The sequence below is a fragment of the Saccoglossus kowalevskii genome, chromosome 3 (assembly GCF_978046115.1).
Source record: "Saccoglossus kowalevskii chromosome 3, keSacKowa6.1, whole genome shotgun sequence".
Classification (NCBI taxonomy): Eukaryota; Metazoa; Hemichordata; class Enteropneusta; family Harrimaniidae; genus Saccoglossus; species Saccoglossus kowalevskii.
In genome coordinates, this window is record NC_140643.1 from 19737678 (window position 1) to 19751536 (window position 13859).

General features: G+C 34.9%; 1 long non-coding RNA gene across 1 annotated transcript; it reads left to right on the forward strand.

Annotated features, from left to right (window-relative positions):
- The first annotated feature begins 11153 nt into the window (after positions 1-11153).
- Positions 11154-13079, forward strand: LOC144363046 (uncharacterized). Its single transcript, XR_013422656.2, has 2 exons — positions 11154-11194; positions 12976-13079. It is a non-coding gene; the product is annotated as an uncharacterized LOC144363046 (long non-coding RNA).
- The last annotated feature ends 780 nt before the right edge of the window (positions 13080-13859 follow it).

A 13859-nucleotide genomic window follows, 5' to 3' on the forward strand; every position in this document is an offset into this window, starting at 1 on the left:
TAACCATATGACGTCAAACAGATCCTTGTAAATGAATACGTTTATTGCCGTGGGTACAGTGGATATTAAAATAACCAAACGATTTTGACAAATACACTCACGAATTCAAGATGAACAAACAATTGTCAACTGTAAGCTTCAGTGTATAGGTGATGTGTCTCCCTGTTTACCTGCTACTGCTGCACCTGTATATATATATATCGTCAGTTCCAAGATCGCTTACATGCATTCGTTATTATTTGTTATTATTGTTTCTATAGGACAAATAGTTCCGGGCTTATTCATTCTAAAAACATATGGAGAACAATGTGTATGAATTGAAATAGGTAAACTATAATTAGTGGTTGATTACTAATGATAATTATTTCTGTGAATATTTACCAGTGTAGTTATACGTTACCTTATTTGTTTGGTAGGTATTACATGTATAGCTATTGCGATGAGTATATAACACCCCAATAAAGTCCTCCCGTTTACGACTTTGCGAAATACTTTTGTTTTTATGAAGAAAAGTACAGTAATTCAGCAAATAATTATATATAAATAGTTAGTTACCAGACTACATATTTTGTAATCTCATCCATTTTTTTTTCAGTCACGTATTCAAATTTCGGGACGGATGAAATGCCAACATATAAAGAATATAACAAATTATTATTTTTTCATAATAATCACGTGTAGTGATTATTATTGCGTTGCTTGTGGCATACTGTTATTATTATTATTATATTAGTAGCATATTATTACGAGGATACTGCAAAGTATGCACCAAGACAGTATGAGGGACAGTATAGACCGACGCGCAGCGGATGTCGATGCGATCGTGTACTGTCTGAGTGCATACTTTGCAGTATCCTCGTAATAACCTAATTATTATACATCTTTTCCTCCCAGGAATACATCATGGGAATGTCGAAATCAAAAAAGTTTAGACCAGATTGAGCGAACTTCTTTGTGTGGGGAACAGTCAACCCCTGGGGGCAGCCTTGTTTGTTTTCATTATTAGAGGACGCTTACGCGCGTAATCGTTCCATGTTTAGAATTCGCGTTTTCTTATATGGTAGGATGAAAATACCCAAGTGCAATACTGCAAAATTACGGCACGCTGTAACTTACGGCGTTACGGTGACATATGTATAATAAAGTGTATTACATACACAGAATCGGAAAACACGCGGCTGCGACGAACACCGCTTTTTATTTTTTCTCTTCAAAAATGCCAAGTGAATGTGTCGCTGCAAGAATCAGTATGATGATTGTTATGAATTGTCTACTTGTTATGCCTTTCTTTTTCTTTGCCTTTCTTTTCAATCGATTCATCGTCATCACGCAACTGTACCTGTATGTTCATACGCCACATACTGCAAGATAATATTTGTTTATTTGTGTGAATAAATAATACCAATCTGTGTGTAATGTGTTTCACTATGCTGTGCATATTCATGAATAGTATAAACATAATCATCGTCAATAACCATGTCAAGATTTTTAAGCTGAAAGCTTGTTCAATTTATTTTCAATTGATTTCTTCAAGTCGAAATGAATTTGAAAATCAGCATGTGGAAGTGAAATTAATTCGGAATCAGGTTTCAGATATGATATGGTATGAAGCAATGGGACACATGCGGGAGCTCACAATATTAATCAGTCAGCATGCAGAAAAAAAAATTATATAATGTATAACATTATGCAAGTACAATTAAATTCGTTCATTTGTGTTTAGTGTTAAAGTACAGCAGCAAATATTTCGTTGGTGTTTATGAGCTAATGCATGAACAGCTCTTCCAATACTGTGATTTACTCCCTGTCAATTTGCGGCCTGTGGACAAGATTTTAATGCACACTTGAAAATTTCAAATGTCGTATAAACACAATTAATCAAGATGTTTTAATTACAGTGAGAGTTTTTTCTACAGAACATTGAATGCCGTGACCGAATTTCAAAGTACACAACTTACTATGGTGTCGTGAGATGGTAAAATTGGAAATTTGTTTCAGTTCGGGGGGAATATTACAATTCTACCTATGGAAAAGTGCACTTATTACCTACAATCTAATAATTTCGAATTACTCTTTACAATACTTATGGCGACCTTTAATGATTAAAGCCGACGACCGAACCATTAATGGTATATTCAACTTCAATATATAGTTCGGAGGTGATACCGAATTCGATAAAAAGATAAAGGATAAGCAGCGAGGTGCGAAAATGACAAGTGAGCTGCAGAAACAGCCGCTTTTTAAAATCAGTGCTTCACACCTTCTTCTACAAGCAGCGTCAGCATTTCACGCCGCTCTCTCGATTAGGGATCTGTGTTGAAATGCAAACCTTCATTGTCGAGGTGTGCGCAAGACGATGAACAAATTGTTATGTTTTTAACAGCACTTCACCCATTAACAGTCAACTATACGTGATAATTTCATCTCAATCGTAAAAATTCGTCGTCAAAACTCAGAATAATCACAATGTCATCGGCATCTAATTTCTATTCTTACCCACAAGCCACACTGTAACTATCCCAAACCATTCGTCTCGAAGTTATCGCTATTGCCCACATTCGTGAGAACGATATAGCGATAACATCGAGACGAGTGTTCTATAAGTTACCGTTATCGCCAACACTCGAGAGGGCGATAGTGGTAACATCGAAACGAGTGGTCTAGCGTACACTGTGACGCATCCCGTGGACTTCATGTTTGTAATGTTATATTATAATGGTACATTACCTATCACATGAAACCAAATAAAATCATTCTAAAAAAATGTACTAATACCCGATTGATTCTTGATTCATTGACTGGAGAGGTAAAATTACATTTGCGATAAATATACAAAGTTCATTAGCATTATTCGTTGAGCAGACCTGGATTATAACGTTCGGTTGACGAAATGAATTAAACGTATGTGCCGATTGGACCTACATGATTGTACTAACGAATTTTAAATAACCAATTTATTTATTTTTTCCTTTACTTTTCCGATTTTAAATATGTCGTACATTATCTTCAGCAGACCATAGCAGTTACATACGAGTCTGTCTCGATCGATCGTCGATTAAGCAACATACACATGTTGTTATGTTTTATTTTGGCTCATTTAAAAATATATGAACAGTGTCGCTACTCAAAATTGCAATCTGTCTGCCTTTGGCGTACTGTCGTACTTTGGCGGTCGTATTTCTACAGGGAATCTGTTTCTTCCGACCAGATGTGTCCCGTTGACAAGCGTCGCCAAGTGATAGAGCTGATAATTAGTTGTACATGCAGAAAGTAGGTACGGAGTAAAGTACGAAACAACCAATGCGCCTTTACGTGAAAACTCGATGGATTATTTACGTTTCCACATGTAACATGTTTTGAGTCCAAACAAGTAGACTGAATGAACCCAAAAGAGACATATCCAATCATGCAGTAAGAAACATAACAGGAAAAATTGTTGTTAGTATGTTAAGAAGGAAATATATCGACATTTTTACTATATTACGTGGTATCTATGCCGAAATTACAATAATAAAATATCGCATTTCGTTATTTTGTCATTCGTGTATTTGTTTTTTTCATTTCAATCGTACTTTTGGACATTTCATTCGGACTTTCAATTATTTGATTCGGATACACTATCATGTCGTTCGAACAGTTTGTTACTTTACTTGCATTTTCAAGTATGTTATTCATTCCTGACACAATGCTATATGTTATAAACCATACATTTGAGTACAAAGTCACTTAAGTGATTTCATGTTATACCCCGCGAATAGGGAGTCTTTTCCAGAATTGGTTTCAAATAAAAATAAGACGGACCCAACTCCTTCCGATCGTTGTATGCTCGAGTTACCAAAAATAACATCGGGAGTCGTACGCTTTGCCACCACGGGTGCAATGTGCGCGTCCAGCTTGCTCAGTATTCGTTCGACTGCTATATGGCGTCACAACCGGAGCGTCTCGAGCAGTTTTTAATTCCCTTGCTTGCAGTTCCGTGGAAATTCGGGGAACAGAACTAACGATGAAATCCTTAGGCAAGGAGCTGTTTAGGCAATCTTCTCAAAAATGAAATGTAACTGGGCGTTTTTTAAAAATACAATGTATACTGAGGTTTACGGTTGAATAGCAACGGACCATTTCTCTACTGCGGGGCATCCAAGTATACTACGAATTCACATCAATTTGTTGTGGAAAAAGCATGAATAGCCATTTCCAATTGTGCAATCAAAAATGGAGAGACAGTTGAATATAAATTTGCTGCTATGTTACTCGGGCACGCAAACAAAAGATCGTAGACGTACTAAAATTCGCGAGCTCACTCCTGAATATTGTAGGTTAGGATAATTCCCGAATAAGAAATCAACGAATCGACAAATTAAACGTGGATGTCCAACAGGAAGGCGGGACGCGGGACTCATAACGACGTACAGAGCGCTTGTGAATTGCATTGTTTACATTGAACATGTGCTGCCATTTAAATATTATCCGCCGGTCGTGTAGAACGGCTCTGCAGTTCGACGATATACGCCGCCAATCAGTATATAATTGACATGGAAATTGTTGACGAGAAGGTAATTTTAAAGCGGAAGGATCGTCACCTGCGTACGCGCGGTAATTGAGTCCCAAGCAACGATAACACACGATAAACACCTTAAGGCTCATAGGTAGGCGCTTGTTTGTAAACAAACAATGACGACTCCCCCGCTTTAAGTTAAAAAAATATGACAAACACATTCTCTATATATACTGTGTGAGCGTATTGCCGTCAGCAAGTTTCACTGGTAAATTACCTTGTTTTCTAATGGTAGTACTGTTGTATTCCATCAATAAAATCTCTACAATTTTCGCATGGATTGGCGACCAATTCGGCAATATTAAAAACAAACCTGTATCAGACTGTAAATAATTATAATTTCAATATATCGCTGCCCAATATTTTGTACATTGATGGTGATAAAAAGGGGGGCAAGAGGGGTTAGCTGGTACAGGTTACAGGAAATAAAAAATGCATTTTACGTTTTTACAATAAGTACACTTTACAGATAAAGCAAAATACTAATTACATTTTACATTTTTATAATACTTGATAATTTAAGAGTCAAAATTAAGTATCAATTGCCGCGACATTTAATTTTGAAAATGCTTCATACTCTTACCAAAAATAAGATCTCTGTACAAATTACGAATGAATAAAATAGTTGATCACATTTTAATCCTTGTCCGTGTCTACGAATTTACGTTTTTATTTATTTAAATTACATTATTACGAAAATATTTAATTACAGCTTACAAAAATACCCCTGCCGACCCTCAATAAAGTTAATGTAAAATCGAAATTAATTTATTCACTGATAATGAGGACAGGAACGAGTCTTGTACAACACATTGCATATACGGGACGGGATAATATTGAATCCGTTATAACAATAAGTATAACATTAACAACCACAATTTTAAGTATAACTGTATTCGTGTAGGTTTACTATTTCTCTGTACAGTTGCGTTGCGTTGTGGTGCATTCAGGACCATTCAGTTCAGTTCAGTTGCTAACCATTCGACGAGATTGTACTACCCTAATTACCGCGGTTCTTGAGTATAGCGTTGTCGTAGTTACCAGTAGTTCCGTATCATGCAGTTAAGAATTGTTTGCCACTCCAGCACGTTTCTTAATGAAGAGTAACAAGAGCACAGCTGTTGTGTTCAATGCATGCAACGCTTTAACACATGCTGGGCATTCTGAAATGTTATGACATTTGAAGAAAATACCCCCACCTCACCTCAGTTCGACCACATAGAATACCATCATAGTCATAAGTCGTCTTGGCACAAGCTTAGGTCTAGGGCCTCATCTTTCACAGCTGATGAGAAAGTGAAGCACGAAAACCATCACGTGACCAGTGGTTTTGCCGCCTAGCTTATTATTTTTTTAATTTTTACGCATACACGTGCCTAAGTCTAAATTACTTCCGATGTTACAATCATATTCTAATGTCTTCTTGCTCGCTCGAGGCTTATGTCCATAGGAAGCTGCCCAGTTTTCGTTCAACTGCTACACGACGTCACAACTAGATCGTCTCAAGTAGTTTTTAACGCCCTGCTCACATTGTACGAGAAGTTTGGGAAACAGATAACGAACGACGAAATCGTTCGCAAACAGGTGTATCCCTACCCACTTGTAAATAATTATGCAATAAAAAGGGGGACGGGCAGTTAAATATCAATTTTAATGCGATGTCACTCGGGCACGCGAACCATGAATCGTATACCTACTAACATGAGAGAACCCACTCTTGAATATATCGTGTAAAAGAACACGACGAATCCCGAATCAACAAATTGCTGTTCAACTGTGTACGATAAAACGTGGAAACTGCAATGACCATTCTTTCTAAATGGCGGTGGTCGTCGCGCCGCATCCTGTTCGAAGTCACAGCGACGTACACTACATTGTAAAATACAAAATGAATAACGTAAAATACATCGTTTACATGGAATTCGAATATGCGCTGCACGACGACCACCGCCCTTCAAATATTATCCGCCGTTCCAATGTTATTTGGTTCTCTCCCGCATAGGACAATTGGACGGAGTTCTTCTGCAATATTTTACTTTGAAGATTATTCTAGAAAAGACCCATCAGGCGATGGGAAATAATATGAAAAAAGTGACTTTACTTTCAAAGGCAACTAGAACAGTATAACGTGTGGTAATTAAAATTAATTTACGAATGTGAGTTAGCTAGGCATTGGCTGAAAAACTATGTGAATGGAATATTTGGAGATCAAAATAAAATAACAAAATGTCCAAACGAATTGATGATATATCTGAATAAAATGATCGAATGTTCAAATGAAATGGTGCCATATTCTAATGAAACTACCAAAAAACGAATGAAATGACATCATATCCCAATGAGATGTTTGCATATACGACTGAACTAAAAAAATACACGAATGAAACGATATACACAACAAATACACAACTGAAATGCTGGTGTATCCGATTAAAAATATACGAATGAAATAATGTAGTTATTTTTTATTTGTTTTGGATCCTCTCTCCTCATAGACTCAGTTGTTTTACGTTTACTCAATTTAGAGTATGAAAATTAAAGCAACATTGTTACGAATTTATTTATGTATTGAAATATTGTCATTGTGGATGATCCTGCCTTAAGTGTATTTTATTTTTAACTGATAACAGTTCAATGTATGGATTTGAGCTGGTGGCAAGTTACTCTAATTTCGAAAGATTAATTCAGTTAATTCAAGCGAATGGAGCTTGAGTTATTCCGTAATTAATCTCCGTGACTAATATAGAGATCAATTCAATATGGTTTTTCGGATTCCAATAAAGTAATTCTGTACATGAACGTAACCGGAATACAATACAATTCTGAATCCATATTGTCGATTAGTCATTTCACTCAGCATTGCAGCCGTAAGCAATAGCAAGAAAAATGTATATTTTAGTGAAATAATTAACATGACCGACTTATACAAACATTATATCAATCGCAGTTCTTGTCACTTGTCTTGTCTGCATGATGTTCCATCAAATACTTCTCGTTTTCTACTGTCATTTAACATATTTCTTGTTTGCAATCTAACCATGACCATTGAACTCACTTAACTTAGTCCGAACGTTGAAGGTATACTTCATCAATCAAACCATTGTCTATGTCAAAATTGGCAGCAATTAAGTCAAATCTGAGTGGCCTGTTTGGCGTCGTGAAGGACGTTGTCGTCATGCAATGCACTGAGTGGTTTGCATAACCTTTTTCATGTCTAGGGGTAAGACTTGCGAATCGTGTCTAAGTCTATTATATTTACTTCTTTCATTTCCGAAGAAAAGCTGTGACCCGCTTTGTTAATGATAGCAATCGCACGAATACAATACATCGAAGATAACCCCCTGTGTCATCAATATCATTGAAAGACGAGAAAGTGATTTACGATAGCTAAACGTTTGCAATCAGTTGCTTTTAAAGACGCATTTACATAGAAACCAATTGTATTACAATCAAACGAGAGCTAGACTAACTTGTTATCGGTGGATGCGACATGTTCTTATAGGCGTATGAGGCGTGAGATTATTTGACATACTATAATCGCATTAACAACCTCAATAGTAAGTTGTGAAAGGTTCAGGCCCCGGATGCCTTTTGTTGAATACAAGAAATGACGCGCTTGATAAAGAACAGCAGACGATTTTCCATCTGAATGTGTTATATATATCTGTCTGCGGAACAAGTATACGCACAGTCGATGTCATATAATACGGGAGTATTGGTTGTGAATGATGTCCATGAATATGTGTCTGTAAGAAATGTCAATTGAAGATTGCTTGTCTTATTCAATAATGAGAATTATTGGTGAGTGTTTGTTTGTGTGTTTGTTTGTTATATATTGCAATTTAAACATTTACGTTAAGCAATATGCGATATTATTATATATGGTTTACCTGTATTGACTCAAAAATTATTGATGCGTAATTTGATTGGAGTTGTCATTATATATATATGCGATTGAAATGGTGTGAAGCTGCTATTGAAAATTGCATTTTAATATCCTGGTCATATGAATAAACAATATAGGTTATTGACCTAAAAAATACTGAGACATCTTCTGTTCATATTTTCTGTTTGCCGTAAGAGTTGCGTTTAGTATAACTTCTACTAATCAGGAGATAATTGTATGACGTTGTATTGTACATTGGTGTGGGGGAAATTAAATTGCTCATTTTTATAGCGTTTTTTTGTGTAAACATCGTGACTTCTGAAATGTCAGAAGGCCGCCAATAGCTGGCTCGTATAAAAAGTATAACAATACAAACACATCACAGGAACCGTGATGATATAACCACACGAACAGAGTGAACAGTGTGTGTTTTATTCGGTATATCATTACAAATTTTGACTCCTATAGCGGGCAATTTGACGATGTTTTTTTTAATGAAAGCATTTTTCAGTAATGTGCATAATAAAATAGTGTGTGTATTTTTACATCACCTTCTCGTTTAAGCAAAAACTTATGTGAGTGCGCCAACATTTAACGACACATTAAAGTGTAATGTGTGTGCATATAGATGGAATTACATACTCATTTAATTTAATGCCTATATCGAGTAATGATTAAGAACACTTATATCTATGAATTGAAATTTTCAATCAATAACAAAAAAAGAAGACCATTGTTGCAGTAATAAACTGTATTATTGTGGAAGTGTCTGGATTAATTTCCAAACTGTTATATCACCATTCTCATATAATGATGGTACATGAATTCTCTTGAATGAGAATTATAATAGAAGAAACAACGTACACACACATGATCCGATTGAGTATAAAATCGTCCAATTTCATCATGATCTAAGGTTTTTTTTTTACAACGAAGTTATTATTAAATTATCCTAGAAATCATTCCTAAACCAAGCCCAAATATCGCGGGACATAGGTGTCACAGCATGAGTCACACCCATATTATTCCAGTTGTCATTATTTGTTTGTAATTGATGTTGTCGTACGGATTACTTAAGAACACTTCCAAACGGACAATGACGTTTCCAGTGGTTCAGACGTTTTGCTTTCAAGATTTCGAAAGACATATTGTCATAGTAAATTGACATTTTGATCACGATATCAGTTTGCACATACATTTTCATTACTTTCATTTGCACTACGGTTCCCACGCAACAAAGGACAAAATAAATGACAACTGCCTGAGAATAGTGTTGTCGACACACGTTAAAATGACCTGTAGTGGTTTCGTGTGAAGTATAGAGTATTTTAATTGAAAACGCGGCATTGCTGCAGGTTACTTTATTTCCGAAGTGATGTATCACGCCCACTTCTTCCCACACATCCTTCTTTGCAATGATAATAGTGTGTTTCTGATGATAAGGACATTAACCTAAAGATAACCACGATGTACAAACAATTAAAGCATATTTTGTAGTTTTATTGAGCAAACTATTGAGTAAACGACGGTGACGCCATTTTATGTGTACGATAGGCAACTGTTGCATAGTCATACGTTCGCATATACAATGCGCATTGTCGTATCTTTATAACGTGTAGACATTTTGAACAGTTCAAAGAACATGTTTATTTGATGCGTCTTGAAATAATAGATTAAAACTAGTACATACTCTTTGGTTTAATTTGCAACATACTTAATGTGTCCCTGCGTCCAATATAACCCTCAGATGTCACGTACATTGACCTTATTAGTGTATTGTGATAGGAGAGGACAACTGTTAATCACCTGTATTGGGAATACACATTATGCTGACAGACATGTTTAGTCTTTAGTGGGCACAGAGTACTTCCTGTCTTGATAGTGTACTATGAGCCATTATCAGGGGATTCGCAAGGACTTTTCCAGAATAAACAGTACCGAGTGTGCATGACTTCCAATGAAGATATTTTTTTTTTAAGTCACGATACACTAATTTGTTACCTGTATTGTAATATCCAACGTGCACAGGATTGATTATATGACTACGGTATGACAGTATATGTTTTACTACTGGCAGCAATTCAATCTTCTGATGTGATACATGTCATAAGTAATGAGTTGTTCTATTCCCGTAAACCTTATTAGCACCCTGCCATACAGTAGTAAATAGATATACTGGCAGGGTATGTTATCGTGGCATATAAGGTCGAAAATAATTCACCATGAACCATCCCGGAAACCGGTATTAGCTCTTTTTTATTATGATACTAGCACATAGCAATTTCCTTCTCTTAGTCAATAAAACAAATAAGTCCGGTTATAATATTTCATGGTGGTGAGTTAAATAAACATGGATAAATAACAAAATTATTTAGTAGGATGACGACCTATAATAATGATTTCATTATTGTAACATGTAAGGCAAATTATAGTAGCTATATCTATATATAGATATACTTAGAATACTGTGACTAAGGTGGGAACATTGCGACATGTAATGCCAGGCTTTACTGTTAAGGCCATGATATCCGGACCAAAGATCTATTTCGTGTTGCAGGTTATTGATTAACAACAACCAATCAAGTGCATAGCCAGATGTCATGTGACCATTGAAAGCAGACTACATGTAACATGTGAAGTCATTACTCTTATGAAGAGTACCCTTGTCTGTATAAGACATAACCACCGTGGATTATAACAAAACAAAAATATCGAATGTAAGGCTTTGGAGGCAGTTGGTGCCGTAACAAAAAGTAAGTATTCTATACTTTTGACTGATTGCGATTTCGCAATCGCCATGGTTCTCTCGATAATGTATCTATATAAGAATTTTGAACACATTAAAATTTAGACAATTTCTAGAGGGATTATAAAACTATCGATTAATAAGGTTACATGCATGTTACGAACATATCAACACGAGATTAGAACTCACAATTACAGAGATCACCGTAACATTAAATATAACACACACCTCACTGCGCCACAGTACTACGATATTTAAAAGACGGATAAATGTTTCATTGTTCCTTTATCAATATCGAACAGATGTTTGTTATTTTTACTTCATGAAATTTTCATTTCATTTTGTCGCCATTAGCATTATAAAATTTACTTTTTTTTCTATGTTCATCGCAAAATAACACTAATTTGTTACCTGTATTGTGTTTAGCAGGAAACCCAGAAAAGAACTACCAACATATAACACTATATGTGAACTTTGGTTATTACAGTATTTGTGTATGTACTACAATAATAACCGTGACAACACAAACGTATCATTTATTGTGATTTTTTTACATTGTTGTACATGAACTTTCAGAACGTCTCAAACTATCCGTTTTGTACTTTATTTTATTGTTCTTTATGTTTTGGATAAATAAAACTATTGTTATAAATAAATAAATGTGTTCAATTACAGGTGTTGAAGTGCATAAAATAATAACAGGAATTCGAACACAATATGTTAGAGAGAGGGCGAAAAAAATGACAATCTATAAAAGCAGCAGTGCATGGAAGTCAATAAACCTACAAGAAAATGAGTGCACAACTGAAAATCCTTAGTTACTTCATATTCACATAGTAGCTTACACCAAACACATTCAATTTTGTTTTAAATACTGTTAATTAACACTTGAGATCAAATAGTCAATAAATGTTAAACCATGTTACACTGCCATGCACTTCTCTATCTTTAGAGTTGAAACATGCACACAATTTATATTCTTTTGTTTAAAAAGAAAGGTTACTATATTGCTGTATTTTGTAAATCACCCCTGTGGCTTCGGTTGCTTCTTCAATAACCTGATACAAACTTTTTTGTCCAGAGGTTCATATAAACAGAGTTACTGCCAAGCTCAACACACAGAAAATTGTGCTGGGCAGCACATGTCATAACAATAATTTCCTATTTTTCTGAAGCAATAGATACCCGAAATCGATTAGCCATTATGCTAAATGCATCTTCTGAAATTCTTCCAGTACGACTCAATATATCGGTGAACACACGCTTGTCTTTACCCAAGCCCTGTCTTGAATGTTTATAGGTTTTAAGAGGGGTGAATGGCGAATAGAATGTATCGTTAAATCTCGGAAGCAGACATAACTCGAAATACTAAGATTATTATTCTCAAGGCAGTTATAGAGAATACGGTTCTTAAAAACACAGCCATCCGACACTCTACTATTATATCTAATATCAATATATATAAATTTGTAATCTGCATCAACCAAAACCATCAAAACTATACTATGTGACACTTTGTAGTTAAAATAATAGAGAGTTAAGAGGTTGTTTTCTCGTCACATGCTTTTGTATTTGCAGTAATTGGTTGAGATAAATAATATCATGAAAACAAGTAAGTGCAATGACCATAGCAAGCATTGTGTAGCCGCGCCTATCAAGAAAAAGCACCACTTAAATGCATATATAATTAGCTTGTAAATAAGTAGGGACAACTGATAACCAATTACATTACTATGTAAATACATTACCATGTAAATGCAATTTTTTTTATATTTCCGTTTTAAACAGACAATGAGGACGCAGTTTTGGACGATGGTGAATCTATAAATTAAAATGATTGTACTGAATATGATGCCTCGTGTTCTGAAGAATCAAAATCAACACAAGAAAAACACTGCAAGTTGGAAAACAAAAGAGATCAGATGAAGACAATGAAGAAGAAAATTATAAATACATAACCGCATAGATTGGTAAAACGCAAGATTCGAACACAAATTTGTGAATATTATTATAATGTGCCCACACAATAGAGAGCATATTCGAATCAATCCACTTTCTCTCCATCTTATAATGCACAACAAATGCACAACAAATTTCATTCCTGGTACATCATACATTGATTTGTAGACATGACATTATCAAATTGTTATGTTATGTTATTGTTATGCACTTTTATTGCTAGTCTGCAAAATATGTTATGTTAACATTGTTCTCAGAATCGCCCATCACAGAATACATTGTTAAAGCTAACAATCCATGTCAAAATATGCAAACTGAATGATATACATTCAATAAATACAATGTTTAATAATTTATTATTGTGTACCTGCAAGCATGAAATGAGCCCTCCCACTAGAATACTAACTTAAACAATTCAACTAAAATATGTATCACAATTTAAATGCCATTGCAATTTCATATATCAACAAGTTAAATCATTGACAGACCATTTTTGAAATCGTATTGTACAATAAATATATCTTACAACCAAATAGCACCATTATGAAGTAACCTTCAAATGTTCATTTAATAGCGCTTTATGAATAACAGAACATGTTTTTTGTATACTAATTCCTATTGTCTATAGAAATTGCAATGCAATATAAATGTAAAATAAATAAACGCTTAAAAAACACGATTATGAGCCATGCCAAATTGTCATACTATTCTGT